Source organism: Cimex lectularius, unplaced genomic scaffold (genome assembly GCF_000648675.2).
Source record: "Cimex lectularius strain Harlan isolate CLEC.00 unplaced genomic scaffold, Clec_2.1 scaffold155, whole genome shotgun sequence".
Lineage (NCBI taxonomy): Eukaryota > Metazoa > Arthropoda > Insecta > Hemiptera > Cimicidae > Cimex > Cimex lectularius.
The window spans coordinates 154,564-172,961 of NW_019392710.1; positions in this window are offsets into that span (position 1 = coordinate 154,564).

The following is an 18,398-nucleotide window of genomic DNA, read 5'->3' on the forward strand; positions in this document are numbered from 1 at the left end:
ATTCAATATAAATGTTTTGAATTAAAAATGAGAGATATGTGAAAGATAATTATCAGGTAGATAGATTAAAAGTATCTATTTTAATTCATAAATTATTTTTGAAAATTTAGCTTTGTTTACATGACAAGCACCTGCGAGAATAAAACAAATTTTCAAAACCAGCATTAATTTTGAACCAACCCAATAATTGAAAAAAGTTGCAATTTGACATTGATTCTATCAGTATGACCAGGCATTCAAGCAGAGTGAGGCAAAGCGTCCATCCATCAATGATTTACGAGATTATGACTATTCACCCAGAATTGTAGAACCAGATTTTTGCAGATGATTAAACTTTTTGTCGCTATATTTCTGAATCGGGCAAAAATTTCTCTAAAGGGAACAATAAAAGAAAAACATCACGATATTCACGAAACATATACAATAGTTAAGAAAAAAATTGAAAAGTTCTGTTCAAAGGATCTGGACGTTAACTCTGAGCATTTCTTTAAATTCTTACTACATTTTTTTTTTTTCATATTCAGAAACGGTAAACAATTCTGATAATGTCCAAAAAAGGGCGTTCGAATATGTACATTTAAACCAGAATTGTAAGGATTTAAAAAAACTCTCTTAAATTCTTTGGAATTAGGACCCTTTAAATGAGTAATTTTATTATTAACTTGGAAAAAGGATCTTCGGTGAGGTCACAAGTTTTCTGGTCCTTTTTCCAAGTTGTTCAACAGCAGGTCGATCCATCATCTCATCTTTAATTTTATTACTATTATATCGGTGTTCATAAGAAGTTAGGATTTTTACCATGAATCTCTACGGCATTTCACAGTCTTAAGTGGTTGGACAGGGTTACAAGCTAGGTGAGGCAAAACGACAAACCCAGCTTTGAAATGTGTGAGATTATGACTGATTTAAATTTGTAATTTTATAATAACTGCATCAGTAATGGTAAGACGTTTAAATTTGTAACTTGAATTTTTGTCGTTCCGGCACGTTACCATTTTCAGTAGATTGCACAGGGGTATAAGCAGGTTGAGACAAATCGGCAAGATAAAGAAAGGTCCCGGGTTCGAATCCAGCGGCCCTTCATTTTAACCGAAATACTCGGTTATTTTTTGGGGAAAAATGGTTTTTTTTCAACAATTTTCAAAAGCACCGGTATTCCGAGGGTTAATACAACCTCGTAGTTGATGAAAGATGCAATTGTACGGGAATCCGGTCTTTAGGAATGACTGTTTTATTTTTTATAATTATGGCGACGGTGATTATAAATCGTATAGATTTTGAATTTTCGGTCGTTTCGGCATTTTACCATTTTCAGTGGGTTGAAAAGGGTGTAAGGTGGGTGAGCCAAAACGACAAACTCACCACTATATACTATCAGATTAAAATTTTTAATTTTATATTTTTTGGCCAGGGTTGTAAGAAGTTTGGTTTTCTATCTTGAATCTATTGGTCTGCCTTTCTCCTGTGTCAGTCATATGAGTGACGGCTGTTCCATCAGAGCTTGGACAGAGTAATAAGCAGGTTGAGGAGAGGCAAACGAAATACTTGACATGATGAGTATTGTACGTTTATAACAATTGTTTCACTGATTGTAAATTTGAATATTTATCTTGAAACTATTAAATGGTTCGGAAATTTCAACTTACTCAATACTGTACCTACTGGTGAATGTTTTTGTTTACAAAGTGCTATTTAATAGAGCTTAGGCTTCTGATATTTGTACTAGTGAGTTTTATTGGTTTTGAAAAATTAATCATAACGTGGACTTGTAGTGTTTGTATACATAGAAGTTTACAAGTATATTCAAGAAACTACTTTCCAGTCTTTTTGTATGCAGTAGCAATTTTGAATTTCTGTATTGTCGAAGGTTCGTTTTATTCGAAAAGGGTTTCACAATTTGATTATTCGGCACTGTCTCTAATCGATCTTAAATGTTTGATGTTAGTCTGTCATGTTCCTGCCATTTCTGTCCGACGCATTTTTCTCAGCATCTCCGAGTGTTTAATGTCTTTAATGCTGTTTGTATGCCAGAATAATACCGTAATCTGACAGACCCAAAACAAGGCCAGACAAAGCAGAAAACAATCGAGCTACATGAATGGAAGTGTCGTAAAAATTTATATTATATACGAAAGAAGTATTTCACAAACCATTATATTTTCTCATGCATATCAAACACCCCGTGCATCCAAAACGGATCGATTCTATTTGCGTTGAATGAAACTTCACGATAGAGTTTCACATTCGTTTTGTGGTTTCCTAACGGGGCCGGGACCGCGAACACCTTCCGCTGCAGACAATCCTTACGAAAAGGTCGTCGTTTCAACAACCTCCAAGCCAGAGGAACCCGCCCCCAGACCAGGAAGAAGGAAAAAAATATGCCATTCTCGGTGACTGCGCAGGCGGGAGATGGAAAGTGCAACGTGGGCTGCAGCCCACTCTTCAATTGCACTTGTAATTTATTTTAATTTACATCCCGACAGATGTGTTCAAACTTTCACACATATCCGGAGTCACTGATCGAATCATTTATTTGAACACGAAGACCGTGAAGACGCCAACGGACATTTTATTGTTTACGCACAATCGTCAATCCACCCAAACCTACTAACACTCACTTATAAAACAATAAACGTAACGAAAAATTAAAAATTATAAACAAATAAATTTCAAAGAAACACGCTCACACCCATGCGATTCTCTGAAAATTGCCATATCGATTTACTCTCAGTTTTGTTTATACACCTTGTTTTTGTTATCCGTTATCTTTTATCAGCTATCGAGCTTTAATATCTGGTGGACTGTTGAATTTGTGATATTGTTCACGGACAGTTTTAGATATTCCGTTTAACAGACTGACAATAAAAAAAAGGTTCTTTATGACAGAATAGTTTGGCAGGTGGTACTTGAAGATAAGGTTCATCCACCATGTTTAAAAATTATACTGATATTCAGAATTTGATTTTAAAAAGACATTCGACTGTATTCAACAGGTTTCTAGGGGAAAAGCTCAATTTGAAAGAAGTAGGAAGTAAAACTATAAGAATAATAAGAAACTTGTATGATTGTGCAAATTGTACAGAAAAGGTAAAAGGCGTATTGATTTCAGAGAAAGTTTCCGTGCCTAGCGGGTTTTTACAAGGTGAATCGCGGACTCCAATTTTGTTTATAATGTGTTCATCCGATTTTGTCAAATTTTAAAAATCACGCATCAGTGGGGTAAAACAAGATATATAATTCACATTATACGTTTAATTTAATTCGGCTACTGAAGCATAGCACACCATAGATTTTCTTGCATCCTTACGATCTCTTGGTATGTGTGATTCGTAGTCGTTTTGTTTGAGATGGGTTGAGTGGTGCCTAACACTGAAGATGGCTAAATGCCGAAACACTGACAGACCGAACCAGCTAGGATAGTAATACTAGAATTGATCGTTAAAAATCAACAATTACAAACAGAACGTTTAACATACACACGTTTGTCTTATTATCCGATGATTTGCAGAAGTGTGTCGATGAAAATTTGTGAAATAATAGCCCCCTAGAGGTTTTGTCTAATTATCTCGTTGCACATATAAACAAAATATTACACAAAGAGCCCACTTATGTGCCAATTGTAGTAGATATTCTCTAAATATTCTGCTAACACATTATCACACCAATTATCATCACCTAGACAACGTGAACGTTTCAGTTTTCAAAAAGCTTATCGGTAAAGACAATGGTTGATCACGACGACCTAATTCTTTGCACAAGTATTTCACCGATTTTTCCATTATTTAAGCAAATCACAAAGGTCATCGAGATATGAAGTTGCAGACATGGCAACGATTATCTTATCCTTGGATAAAAACAAAAATGTCTCAAATAGTTTTTCCTTTTATTCAATATTATAATTACCCATGATTAAAGTAATAAGCAATTGTATGTAGAAATAAACATAAATAAAGGAACTCGAGGCATAAAAGAGTGTAAAAGCTACCCACTGGTAGTTTAACCACATTGTTTACTTAAATTATGCACTTAGTTTATGTTGTTGTGTTCACTGGAGAGAACATCTCTGGACCATCTTTAGCCTTCTATCGAATTAACGGGATTTTACGGGATGGGGACAGTTGGTCGAGTGGAGTGGTCGAGTCACTGTTGTGGTTTTATGGAATTAACAATATTTGGTCAGTATTGTGTCATATACAAAATGTATGCCATTATGACTATTTCATTGAAAAGAGCGTCTACACAACGAGTTACGCAAAATAAACGGAACTTATTTGCGAGCTGCGATCATTAATCAATTATTAACTGATAATGACACGGATCCACATATGAAGCTACACAAGAAAGATAGAAATCGTTAATTTCTTTAGCGAAATCATGGAAGGAACATCATTCGTCTTTGTTTCTTTACAGTAATGATCCAAGCGAAGAAGCTGTCATAACCATCATCGCTGCAAAAGAAAAGAATACGAAGAAAAATTTGCGTGTTTCCAACTTCATTCCATGCATTTTCAGTGTAGTCTCTCTTTGAATATCCAGGAACCGCAAACGGGATGTTTTTCAACTTCTTCGTGTATACGATACTGAGCAAATTCAGTCACCAGTGAATTGGCAGCCGAGTTACCTGGAACTCATTAGTACGTAACCAATAAGGGACATTGGAAATGACTCATTGCGATCAACTCGAGATACTAAACAGTTTCTTTTGAGCAGATCCTTGGGTAGACGGCGTATATATAATGGATCATTAATGAGTTTTCTAGGATTTTTGACTAGGTTGTTTGATTTCGTTCGATAGCAAATCAAGTACCAGACGCTGTAGAGCAGTGCTGTCCATTTTTGGAGAAGAAATTTTGATGACCACAGTGCGACGACACTGTTGTATGGTAGAGTGGTGGCTACGGAAGACTAAAACCAATTTGACATGATACTGCATAAATGCGGCCAAGTGACGACCCACTTTCATCAATAAATATTTACCGTGAAAATTGTGAACATTCGTCAGTTAATCAAAATTGTATCTTGCATTCACTTTATACTGGCTGTACTCAGGCTTAGAAAGAAAGGGTCAACGACTGACACGAGTTATTCGACGATAAAAATCTTTTCATTTGTCTTAAGAGACATACGAGAGATTTATTGAGGAATTTACTTGCTGTTTTGTTAGTCTCTTGTTTCGAGATTTCCTTTCCTAAGATATTTCAAATCAAATGATGCTCTGAGTAAAAAAGTCGATTAAAGCGGGCCTCGGTTAATTCCCAAGTTTGCATGCCCTCCAAAATAGCTCGAAGCGTTTTACTCAATTACCGGAATTATCCGTCAGATTAATTGCCCGCTTATTTATGGGTAACGACACGTTGCAGTTAACAGGGCTTTTTTCTTTCTCATTTGTATCTCATTGAAACTTAATTTGCCTTAAATGCTTTGAATGTCGGCCTTATGAACAATCACGTGCCTAATCGGCTTGTAATTAGGTATTTTCAAGTAGTAGCCACGGCTCGAATTGTACGCTTGAAGTATATTTTTTTCATTGATTAATGGAATTATAAGGTGTAGAGAGTCTTTGAAGTTGCCGTGTTTCATTTTTGTTGAAATCATGCTTAATACTGGCTTAAAAAGAAAATTCATCCTTTCTTTTTTAGTCAGGATGTAAGAAGGTTGAGACAAAATCCGCTGATACAAAGTCACGAAGTATTATAATGCTATGCATTATGTTGTGGTTAGAAGACATCTTCGATTTCCAGTTAAATTGTGATGGCTGGTGAAATATGATTAATAATCATAACTAATCATCTCTGTGTACGTCTAACTTCTCCACTTATGATGATGATCGACAATTCTTTCCTGATCAAAGAACCCGGACAGATTAATACGATTCGTATGAATTGACAGGCCGATTCGGGTCAAAAGGGTTCATTTCAACAGCTCGTTCATCCAAGAAGACTATCATTATTTCTTTAAAATTCATTGGGCTCAGTATTAACATATTTGAACGTATATCTCGTTCGAGAGCCAATGAGAACGAGTTAATATTATGTAGGCTGTAAATTGATTTCGAACGGATTTTTATCGTCGTTTCCTCTGTAATTAATGACTTTCCAATTGGGGGGGGAAGAGCCTAAGCCAGACCCTGTAATAAAAAGAGAGATTCGGATCGTTTTGAATCTCTATTGTGGAAGAGGAAAAAGAACATTTCTCCTTATCTCGAGAGGCTGACATGTTTCGGCCGGCTGGAATCCGATCCATTTCTTCGGGAGGATCTGCCCGCGATTGTTCCCACATTCGAGCATGACGTCTGGGCGGAACTAGGAAAGAAAAACTTGCCGGATGTCGATATCCAACTTTTCCAACATCTGTACTCTTTTGGTTTTTTCGAGGAAGATTTTTTTATCATTGTAAGAATGAATGATTTAACAAACGGGGCTAAATATATAGTGAAATAAATCGTGCAAGACAAAATATAAATAACTGTAATAATAATAAGAATTAGCCCTAACCATAATTGCAACCAAAACCCTAAGAATTTGGAGAAAAATGTTAATACTAGAAGAATTCTCTGTCTTGTGTGAACATATTAGAAAATATTACACTTAAAAGGTGAGAAAAGATTGGAAAAGCTTTCATATGTAGCACAAGGACCTAATAATATTATTGGACTATGTTGTTTCTGTTTGGAGGGATGGTGATGGTACAGGAGGGATTTAAAAGAGGTAAGGTAGGCGGCTTTGCGGATTGGCAATAGATAGAAGATTTGAATTTAAGTAGTTGAAAAATATAGTGTAAATAACGAGAGTTTAAAATATATACTATGTATGTATAATCAATAGTATAATATTTTTAATCAGTTGAATTTTAATTTACGTAATTAATTAATCTTTTCATAATTTAAGTAACAAGGGGAGGTTACAGACGTCGTCCACCGGTTTCAATGAAACTGTTTTTGTGATACTAGGTCTAAAAATATTATTTCTTGATAGTTAACTATCATCCTAGTCTCCATATCCTCGCTGATATTTGTGAAGCATTTTAGGCACGGTTCCGCATTCGCCGTCCTCAGAGTTTGGGTGATTTTTGTGGAGTTAAATTTTCGTTACGAGTCGGGGTGGCTCCACAATTGTGTTTAATTATGAACACAATACCAGGTGTGAGGTGGCTGTGTTCATAATTAAAGATATTAGCATTGTTCTGTGTGTTTGATGGAAAAAGTTGGATTTTTTCGATTGTTCTCGATCTTTTTGATCTTCGGTCCTTTTCCTTTTTTTTGTGTAACGTTTACATTTAAATGGTATAAATGATGTTTGGGTTATTAATTTGTGCATTTATGAGTTTACATATTTCTTAGTTGCATACTTGTTTCTACTGGCGATAGTGCGTGGTTGATTTATATTAGGTGCGTCGCGTAATTCGAATTTCCGTCGTTATCCCTAAACGATTTGTTACGTTCCTTCAATTGTCTTTTTTTCGTCTTGGCTATCTGATGTGCTTGTTATCACATTCGCATGTTACTGTGACATTAGACATTAGATATTACTACATTACTCGTCATTAACGATGTTTGAAAGATGTTAACTCGTGTTAATTCGAATAGAGAAATGTCCAGTAAGATCATGAACGCCCCCATTTTTTCTTAGCATGTTAAACGTTAAGTTTTCCGCAATGCTGCGCGTGGCGATTGGTAGAACCAAAAATAAAGCTATAACAAGGCTTGTTGTTTGTTTTGGTTTTCTTTTGTGTTAAATTGTAAGATGACAGTGTAAAATGTACAATGGTTCATTTTTCCCCACGACAAGTTTGACCTCCAAGCTAAGCTCAAGGGTTTCGTGAATTCACTATTTTTCGTGGTCCGCTTGACCAAATAAGGTTTCGTGAATGTTTAAGCTGCTTCGATTGTATTCGGGTAAGAAGACAAAATGGCAATTTCCTACATCACACTAAATATTACATTATAAATATCAGTACACTACATCACAGATTGTAGTGATTGTTTTGAATGTCGCTGAATACCCTACATCAGTGTAAATGGTATACAGGATGGACCAAGAATGCGCCTTGTTGGCCTACGGCCTGTATTGGATTTATATTTGAGTACTCGTTGCTGCACCTCAAACGACAAGACAACGGTCAGTTAAACGGGATTCAGAGTAAAGAAATCTGTAGGTTTTTCGAAGATGCCTGGGTTCTCGGTCCTAACAAACCCTGGGACACATCCAGGAACGCACCCAAACAATACGCTCTTTAGTCTAAAACGGAAGGAATGGTGTCAACTACTCTGAATCGTTACTGGATCATGGAATGACGTAATAAAGAACATTTTAATCATAGATATGTAAAATGAAAACTATAATAAATAATAAAAAATCCAATAGGTATGTAAATATTTCAAGCCGAATGGCTAGGAGAAAATAACGTTTTTCTGCATGGTAGGTTACAACGACCTGCCACAACGGATTCCTTTCTCTTTTATAAAACTTGTTTAGCGACATGTTTTTTCTTCAAACACTATTTTTTATCACAGCCTGTTCATAATAAATTGTCTTTTGATAAGTAAATTGTTAAGTTTTTGGGGGCTTGTCATCTTTTTAAAATTCGGCTGTAAATCACCTAAGTCGTTTAAGTAAGTTTTTAGTATGCAAACCTTACTTTCATGATGAATGTGCATAATTTTTTTGAAAACTCCATGACCTGTAGTATGTTGGGTTGTCATAATTTTTCGTATTGCTAGTAAAAATTATAGTTCGTATTTGTTTTTGCTTGAACAACACAGTTCCAGGCCTTTTTTTAAATGTTGGAATCATGTCTATTTAGTCTATAAAATAAACAATGGCACATTTTAAAGATTTCAAGCTGTTAACCCGTACAAGGTTCTCAATAAAGTCAGAAGCCCATTCTTATCAATGGAGACCCTACACCGTGATCTCAGATACACTATTTACAACATCCTCTGAAGTCTCATCAGACTACAAAGGAGAAAAGAATTCAGGAGAACATCTGATACAATGACATGGTACACAGATGGCTCCAAAACACGTGAAAGAAACGGATCAGCCCAAAACAGCATTCAAACTCACTGAGGAAGTACAGCTCTGTCTTTCAAGCTGAAATCATGCCATCATTGTCTGTACCTTTTTATGAAGAATAACTGAGGTTACACTGGCAAAAAAATCTTCATGACATTGAAGAGCCAAGCAGCTCATAAAGCATTAGTGCGTAAAAAAATTACATCAAAATTGTTCAAAGAATATATCCAAAATCTCCAAAACCTGGAAAAACACAACAACGAAATACACGGGTACCAAGACACAGAGACATTTTGGGTAGCGAGAAAGCACATACACTGGCCAGAGGAGGGTCTGCAAGAGCTCTGAACCTATTCCTGGGATGACAAAAGAAAGTACAGAACGACCCATCTCAGAACGGACCCAAACATCAAAAGGAGAAGGGGATAACATCTAGAAGCTCAAGACAAAAAGTGAAAAAAATATGTTAAAACAACCCTCACCAGAACCAGCAAACACTACTTTTATAGTGGGTTAAACACAGAGATAGCGTACAGCACACTGAACCAAGGAACTAGGAAAGTACAATAATCCAGAAGGCTTGGGTGCTTAAGTGCTTGGGAAAGATAAACGCGCACTATCTAGTCTTCGTTCATCATCATCAACTCTCTCCTCACGTTCAAGTGACTTAAACAAAATTATACCCACACTCACCACGGCAGAGTGAGGTAGAACAGATGTGAGTCGTCCTGGGTTCTCACATTATTGCTACAATTATTTAATTTAAAATTTTATTATTTTTCTAGTCTTCTTGATATCAATAAATTTATAGTAAATTCATTCTTTTATTTCATTTTAGTTTAGATTTTACTTTTTTCCACCTCAAGCCTAGAAACCGGTATAAATGTCTTATGGAAAAGCAGAGGTTCTTTACATTTCAGTTTTATGTAGACGTTCCCTATGTTCCCAGTAATCGTTCCAATTTATTTGATGTTTCCTCAAAAATCTATCATGCAAAATTCATTCTTTACAGTTTCTTTCATTGTCATACACTTGTACATCATGCATTTGCACTTCAGATGTAAATATCCCCTAAGTACACTGACATCTTTGCTACAAATATGAATGAAGTACTATATGACAAGGGATGCTGGTTTTTCCAATGCCTCCTTAAGATTGGATTATTAGTCCTAACAGTCCACTTGTATATAAGGTCCAAACATCTAAAGAAGAAGAAAGTATAACTTGTCGACAGCTTCGCGTTGGTGTAATAATTTGATCTTTTCCCATAATTTTGTTTTGTTATCCTCGCTCGATGGACCAGTTAGGTATGGTTTGCTTTTTGCCAGATATTGCGGTTAGTCACGTACAATAAAATTTATCATTAGGATAATCAGACAAAAATTATCAAAAAATTAAGCTATAGGAACACAGAAACACACACAAAACATAAAGATATCTCATAAGTTGACACAATAGTAGTGTTTGTTTTTATGTCCATAACCCTGCCATGAAAGCGGGTCGATCGCATAGAAGTAATTTAATGAACAATGAGGATTGTATTTATAGGAAAAAGAATGAAAAGTGTTTAATACAAGAGACTGAATGCATCCCAGCAATGTTTTATTCAAGAGGATAGGTTTATTTTTAATGTAAAATCTATGCATCTTCATTTATTCTCTTTTGATTCTGAATGGTTGCTATGAAAGAGTTTTTAAAGGCTATAAAATATTGATTAGAAATCAGATTCAACGCGGCGTGTTGATGAAGTTCTTGCATAATCGCTCTTCTAACCCTGTCCTGCTGTAAAATTATGATAGCACAAGCTCGCCAACAATGGAACGGGAATAAACGTCCGCGACCAGGGTCGTTTGATTCATACATAAGAGTGACGGTCACGTTTTAAAGATCCGTTTTTGACAGAACAGTACCAATTGCACGATGTGACCCACTATTAAAAACTACAGTGTTTGCCAATTCGCCTGGGTTATTTATATTCAAAACAAAACTTAAACCTAATTTAAAAGCAAAACGATTTTTTAATTTGTTGATGGTGGATAATGGGACATGTTTTTTTTTTTGTTCCCCAAACACTGCATCCTTCTGGCTTATTGTACTTTCCTAGTTCCTAATCAGTGTAATCGACGCGATCCTTCTCCTATAGAGTACTAGGCCATTAATTATCATTTTTCAATTTCTACTTTTCCATATTTAATAAGAATTATAACGGACTTTACAATTCGGTCATTTACACATCATTTTTGGTCTATTTACCTTATTTAGTTTGGTCTATCACACGCGTTAGGGCCATCTTTCATTACCAGCAGTGGTCGGGAATATAAGCAGATAGACGAAAAAGTATGTAATGTTCACAAAACTATTATTTTATTTTATTATTTATTTGCTTAGCTTTTCACATTGATATGATAGAACCTTCGGACCTCTCCTATTTTATTTTATATAAATGCTATTTTATAGTTAATGCTTAAGTAACATCGGTTTAAAATGTTTAAATGAAACTTCGCTTACTTTTGATAGTTAACATAAAAATATGGATTTAATTGTAATTCTAAAATTGCAATTATTGAAAAAATATGTTTCCTATTAAGTACTAGGAAATATTTGTATTTTATTATATGAAACTACTCTCAGCAGTTTTAGTTTTTAATTTGTACCTTTCAACACCTCACCAAGAGTCCTGTATAGGCAGAAAACCTGATGTAAACCCTTAAGATTTATCGATAAGGACTCGGCAAGAAAAAAAAGAAAAAGGAATAAGATAAAATACATTATTTCGTATTACGTTTCTCTGGCATCACATAAACTAAGTAGCCTGTAGTTATTACATTATTATGGCTTGTAGTTGGTAGATGATTAATGTGATATAGGCCGGACCGGAGGATTGAGATTCTTCTTGAGATAGGACAGGGCTGTATAAAAGACCACCATGCACAATAGAAAATGTCCTCGTTCGAATTCCACGTTCACTGATGGTGCTTGTTCGATTCCAAAAAATTGGCTAATTTTCAATTCTCGCTTTAATGGGACACAAATCGAGTTTGAAGCATACTGAATTGAAAATTAGGCATATTTCCGTTGTCTACGGCTCGGGACTTCAAACGTGGACATCTGGTCTTTCGTAGGAAAGAAATGCGTATTTTTATGAGGGATGGTTTCCAGTTGTTCTATAATCATTGTATGCAAGTTTAAGATAATTTTAAGATGTGGTAGCTAAAAGATTCATGATTCACCGGCATTTTGAAAACATGCTATTGGAAGTGGCATGATATCTATTCTGAATCGTACAAATGATGAAAATTAAGCGGGGATTTCTGTCTTATTTGGCACGAAACGAAAGAACTTCACTAGAAATATTTAGAGTATGCAATAAATCTGTACACATGTGTGTTACATCAACCTATGCATGGCAATTGCAACAAGTTTAACAGACATAAATTAATTTTTGTTATTTATTGGAGTGTAACGCTTAAAATTAACGGAAAAATACATATATGAAAAAATGTTTACGAATCATATATATTTTTGTCCAAATGGTTAGTATGTTTTTTTACCAGATTTGAAAAAAGTCAAGCTAAGAGACTCTTTCTCTATCTCCTATCTGCCTTCCTATCTATTTATATCCCTCTATCTCTCGTTCTACATCTCTCTCTCTCTCCCTCTCTCTCTCTTCTATCTATTTATCCCTCTTTCTCTATCTTCTATATATTTGCCACTCTCCTTTCCTATCTGTATCCCTCTAGCTCTCCTTTCCTGGATATAGTCAGCGTCTGCAGAAATACTTGCGCCTAGAGGGGCTGATGATAGGAGTTGCATATGTTTCTCTGGCTAGTCCGAGTGCTTATTCTATACCTAAAATCCTTTGTGCCCTCGCACCTAAGATAATGTTTTAAATAAATAGATAAGTTTTAAACATTTTGGATGCATTCACCGACTATTTTGATTAAAGACCTTTATGAATATATTTACAATATATTCGATTGTGGTGAGATGGGATTTTAAAATTGGCGAAACCGTTTTAGAAGAGACATGTCTACATCGAATACCGTTCAGGACGTAAGCACACCTCGTTTTAAAAAGATCGCCGGCCGGTGAGTAGATTTCATCACCGAGGGATTTACATAGAAGATTTACATATCTCCACGCGAATACATCGATTCTTTCACGTTCCGATCTCGGGGCAATTCCTAACTCCCTTCATCCAAGGGCAAGAATCATTTTTGCATTGTCTTTTATGAACGGACACAATAGGCACCGCAGTCGTTTATTGTTAATTATTTGTTCTATTATCTCTATACTATTTATACCTTGGCAAACGGTCGTTGTACTGATGCAATAGGTGAATAAATTAAATCATGAATGCTTGTTCATCGGCGAATCCTTTATTGTTTCTGGACACACTAAAAAAATATGCCAAAAAGAAGATACCATCTTAAGTAATAAAACAAGAGGTCGATTGTAAAATTTTCAATTCACTCTGGATTTAAATCTAAAAAGCTTTATCCACTTCGCACTTTGTAAAAGAAGGATTTAAATAACAAACAAAAAGAGCTGACTTAGAAATAACTTTTCAAGACCGTACCTGTAATTAGATTTGGCCTGTGAGTTTGAAACTAGTTTTGTCCTTGATTGGAGATGACTCGGAAAACTTGTTTCTGCAAAGGAATCTCGGTAAAATCTATCCCTACGTTACAACGTCGACCACTTAACGTAATAATAGGTCGACGTTGTCCGTTGATTTTTAACTAATTTTAAGGTAAACGTTTAAAAATTAAAACTTGAAAGAACGATTTAAAAGTAGTTTATATGAATGTTTAGAACTTAGGTGTGACAAACTGGCTAATAAGCCTCTCGCTTAATTTATCAGCTTTTCTAGCTGTTAATAATAATTATAGGAGGTTATTTTACATGAAATACCATTACGATTTACCGTAAAGTGAGGTTCGTTGATAAGCATACATACAGAAAAACATACATTTATATATACAAAAGGGGTTTTTGGCTGGTTATTGCAATCTCTTGCTATATTTGAAAAGCGGTGAATGAGTGGTTAGGGTAATATTTGCCACGCTAGCGGTTCTGGATTTGAACTGCGGCACAGCCCAAGGCTTTTAAATTGAGAAGAGTACGCAAGAAATATTGTATACTCGTTTGACACCTCGTCATCCAACGGGTAACCGCCTGTATGACAGGAATTACTGTATATTTACTTTCAATTTTTTGAAAAACCTTTCTTTTTTGTCCTTTTTGAGCTTTGTCTGAAATGAATGAAGAATCAGACAAATTAGCTTAAATTGGATTACTTTTTATTGTCAATTGTTTAGTTATTTAAAATCATAGTGAGAAAACAATTTTTTATATAGCTAATTGGTCGTGTAACTAATTAATAATTAATTGTGTTAAGATTGTTGTATTTTATTTAACTGAACAATTCGACCGAGGATATGTAATAGTTGAAGCAACACATTCCCTGTCTTCTTTGGATGCTTGAGAATCCCCTGAAAAGAAAAGCTCAAGAAATGCTCTCTGGAGGAGGTTTGCATAAGGTGGGAACTACACTGGACAATCAATATTTGACAAGAGTAATGAGTACTGGGTGTTTGGATAGAATTGAATTTAACACTGGTCACGAGTAAGTTACAGTTTAGAGTTTAGAGTTAATGAGGATCACAGTGAGGAGTTTGAGGTTGAATGCTGTGGAACGGGAGTGTCTGGCTTTCGGTTGAGGGTGATGATGATGATTATCATGGATACGAGAAAGTTTGGGGATGGTTAGGGTAATTATGATATAATAGGATTGGCTGAATTTGAAGGAATTGAAATGGAAGAGTACTTTCTGGACTCTATGGAAGAGATGTAGGTTAGAAGTTTGAGAGTAAAACAAAGAAAATAAACTTGAAATTGTAACTAGAGAACAAAAACACTTCTTCAAAAAGTGTCAAAACCGAAAAAAGAGTCAAATCATCAAATCTCTTCGGTAAGATGGGGCTTAGCATAAACATTCCGGCCACCAAAATTTTAATACTTAAAAAACTAGAGTAAGCCATCAGTAATGAACTTAACCTTGAATTAAGGTTTGATCCTCACTGATTATCCTTTACTGATAATCAGTGATAGTGGTAATGGTATTGATACAGTAGTACAATACTGATAATTACTTTAACATATTTCTACTTTAGCATAATTTAATCGTGATATTGAAATACAAGTAGCGCAACTAAGAAATCTATTTATTTGATGTACGTCTGAGTATATGAGTTCTGACATCAGGAGAGCAAATAAAAACATTGAACTCTCTACATTTTTAGAAAAGTAGAATGTGTACAAAATACAACGAAAAGGGCGGATCAGCATGACAGGATCTTACCAGCGGACATAGGTGATTAATTAAAAGTCTTATCCCAATGTGATATGACAAAAGCATAATTAGCGTTAATAAAAAATTCTAACAGATAATTACAAATAAGACGTTTTGTTATATAGAGGTTATTATTTGAATTTTTAAATGTGGAAACATCCAGTAGTAAAAAGAAGGTAATATTTAATATTTTTAGCCAAAATGATTACACAAATTCCTATCATCGTACGTCTCTGAATAAGTAAGTTTGTATTGTTTGATAATTAAAATTGATTAATGCTTAATTAAAATAAAATTGAATATTGTTGTATTGTCGTGTACACGTTCGGGTCTCTAAAAAATGTGGAATCGGGATACGGATGGGGATAAAGATTGTATTTAGCGGGACTGACCTTTGCGAAGGTGGCCTCAACAACAACCCGTTACTTCAAAACACGGGCTCTCCGTGACAGAGAGTCATTTTCCTCTTTCAACTGCCTACTCGTACAACTATTTTAAAATTACCTCCAACAATGGTTGTTCTATGATCTAATAACAACTAGTATTTTTTTTTTTTAATTTTCTGGGGATTCCGACATCTAGGTCGCTTCAGCCCCAAACTAAGTCAATATTCTATTTACACTTTCAAACACTACATTCATACAAATAAATACATTCATACACAAATACATCCATACAATACACTCATTCCGTTTGGTCGGTGGAGTACTTGATATTCCTCCACCGACCTATATTCAAACTAATCGAGATTGGGGTCGATGGAGTACTTTTATAAATATTCCGCCATCGACCCCGAACACGCACTCATACGCTCTCAACTTTCGAGGGGCGATGATGATGTTATATTTCACCCTCACACCTCGCCATTGACGCTAATAAATACATGCACTCAGACAAAACATAGACACACAACACATACTATATTCAATAAAAAAAACCAATTTCCCCTAAAAAGCGGAACAGGGGACCCTGAAACTCGCTGCAGTGCTCGAGTACCATCTTCAGATTGGATGGTATGCCTACACGCTCGCTGTAGGGAGCCAAGGCATGGCGTGTTTCCAGTATGTGGGACACATCGAGCAACCTTTCTCTGCATAAGGGGCACCTGCGCCGGCTTTGGCCCAAGAGCAGCTGCCCGTGAACAACTAGTATTCTAACCGATTCAAGATTCGTTAAAATATACGTATAGTGTTGAGCTTTCATCTTCGGCTGTGCTTTGAGGAATGCAGTCATACCTACCAAAAAACAACTAAATTTTTTGAGCTTCAACCAAAATTCGAACTTAAATATGAAAGAACAGATTCAACAGATTGCATAGAGAACTCGCAACAATCTTTTTTTTTTTTAACGTAATTCATACATTGTTGACTGGAGAGAATAATTTTCTCAGGGCTTTTTCAAAATTGGGATTTGGATTTTTATAGCTCACATCCGAACAAACATGTTCCGATGCCCTATTCTCTTCTCCTAGTCCCCTGGCAATTTTGTCATAAAATGGCTTTTGCTATAAAAACTGCAACGGGCAGACTCACACACCCCGGGTGTTGGCAGTCTGTGGGCGGACCTCGGTCTTATCAGTCCAGCCAAGACATAATTAATTTTACAATCCCGCACAAGTTTTTTATACTTAAGGAAGGCAGGGTGTAATGGAAGAATAACAAATTCTTTTATAGGGATGTGCTATTTTTTTAAAAATTATTATTCAACTTCGAAGCTAAAAAACTGTAATATCTTTTGTTTTTCATTATGGAGAAATGAAGATTTATTTTTATTATTATTATTATTAATTTTTTTAAACTGATTTAAAAAGTATTAACAATATACTTTTCATTTTGATTTGTCAAATTTTGAATCTTGATTCGTTGTCAGGGATATAAGCAAGGTGAGGAATGACCAAAAACTCAAAGACTAAATTATAGGTCCATCATATCGCACTCCACATGAAGAAATACACTATTTATTATTTTATATATTTTTTAATTTAAGATGTTTTATTGTATATTTATTAAACAAAGGGTGCGTCTGGCATCACGGTGTTAAATTAAAACGGATTTTGTTAACAGATTCCATAATTTTAATTAATATGCGGGAAATGATGGGAAGGCTGTCATTAAGAATTCACCGATTCGAGCTAGGGAAAGCTCGTTTGTAATTCAACGCGACGCAGCGTTGATGGATTGGGACCGATGTTAACACGTGTGATCCGTTCAATACGATTCAAAGTGTTGAAAGACATTTAATGAACCATTCCAAGAATGCCAACAAGTAAAACGTTTCCATTTGTGAACTTTGTTTTCTTGGTTTTGTTAAATTAATAGTGATAATCATATTGTTTTGACGTTTTTCATCAATGTAGGGTAGAGGCATTATTTATATTATATTATAAGGAACTTTATACTGTAAGGAAGTTTATGTTCTAGAAACAGTGAAATTGTAATCATATTTTATATAAGTAATAGTCACACAAGAGAGTCATACCTAGCCGTTGGGTGTCGCGACTGAAAGGTTACACCACTATAAAATATATTTTCGTACGTATTATTACAAATTAAATTTATCCGCGGTCCCCTTATGTATGATTATATGGTCTGTTTACCAAGTTTAAACTGGTTTAATATAGTTTTTTTAAGCAATTACATATTAGGTGAATGTTTTGCAAATTAATAAGAAAAGGATAGTTTGTGAAGTACTATTTATGAGATATTTTCTTAATGTCTCTCTTCTTCCACTATCCACGGGGGTTTGGTCTTTCAAATGGATTTTGACATATATCATGTACCTCACCTCATGGTGAGGCAAGACAACAAACACAATATCTGATAGACCAAACAGTATAACGAATAGGCAGACTAGGATAATTACAAATAAACGAACTACAGAATCTCTTGCCAGAATCTTTGAGAGTATGACTTTAAAATGATTTGAAAATTTATACTTCAAAAAACTACACTATACGGTGAGTAAACCTACTCACGCAGTTTTTTTTAATCTGTGCTCTACTATTCTCTAAAGTTACTTCTGTATATATG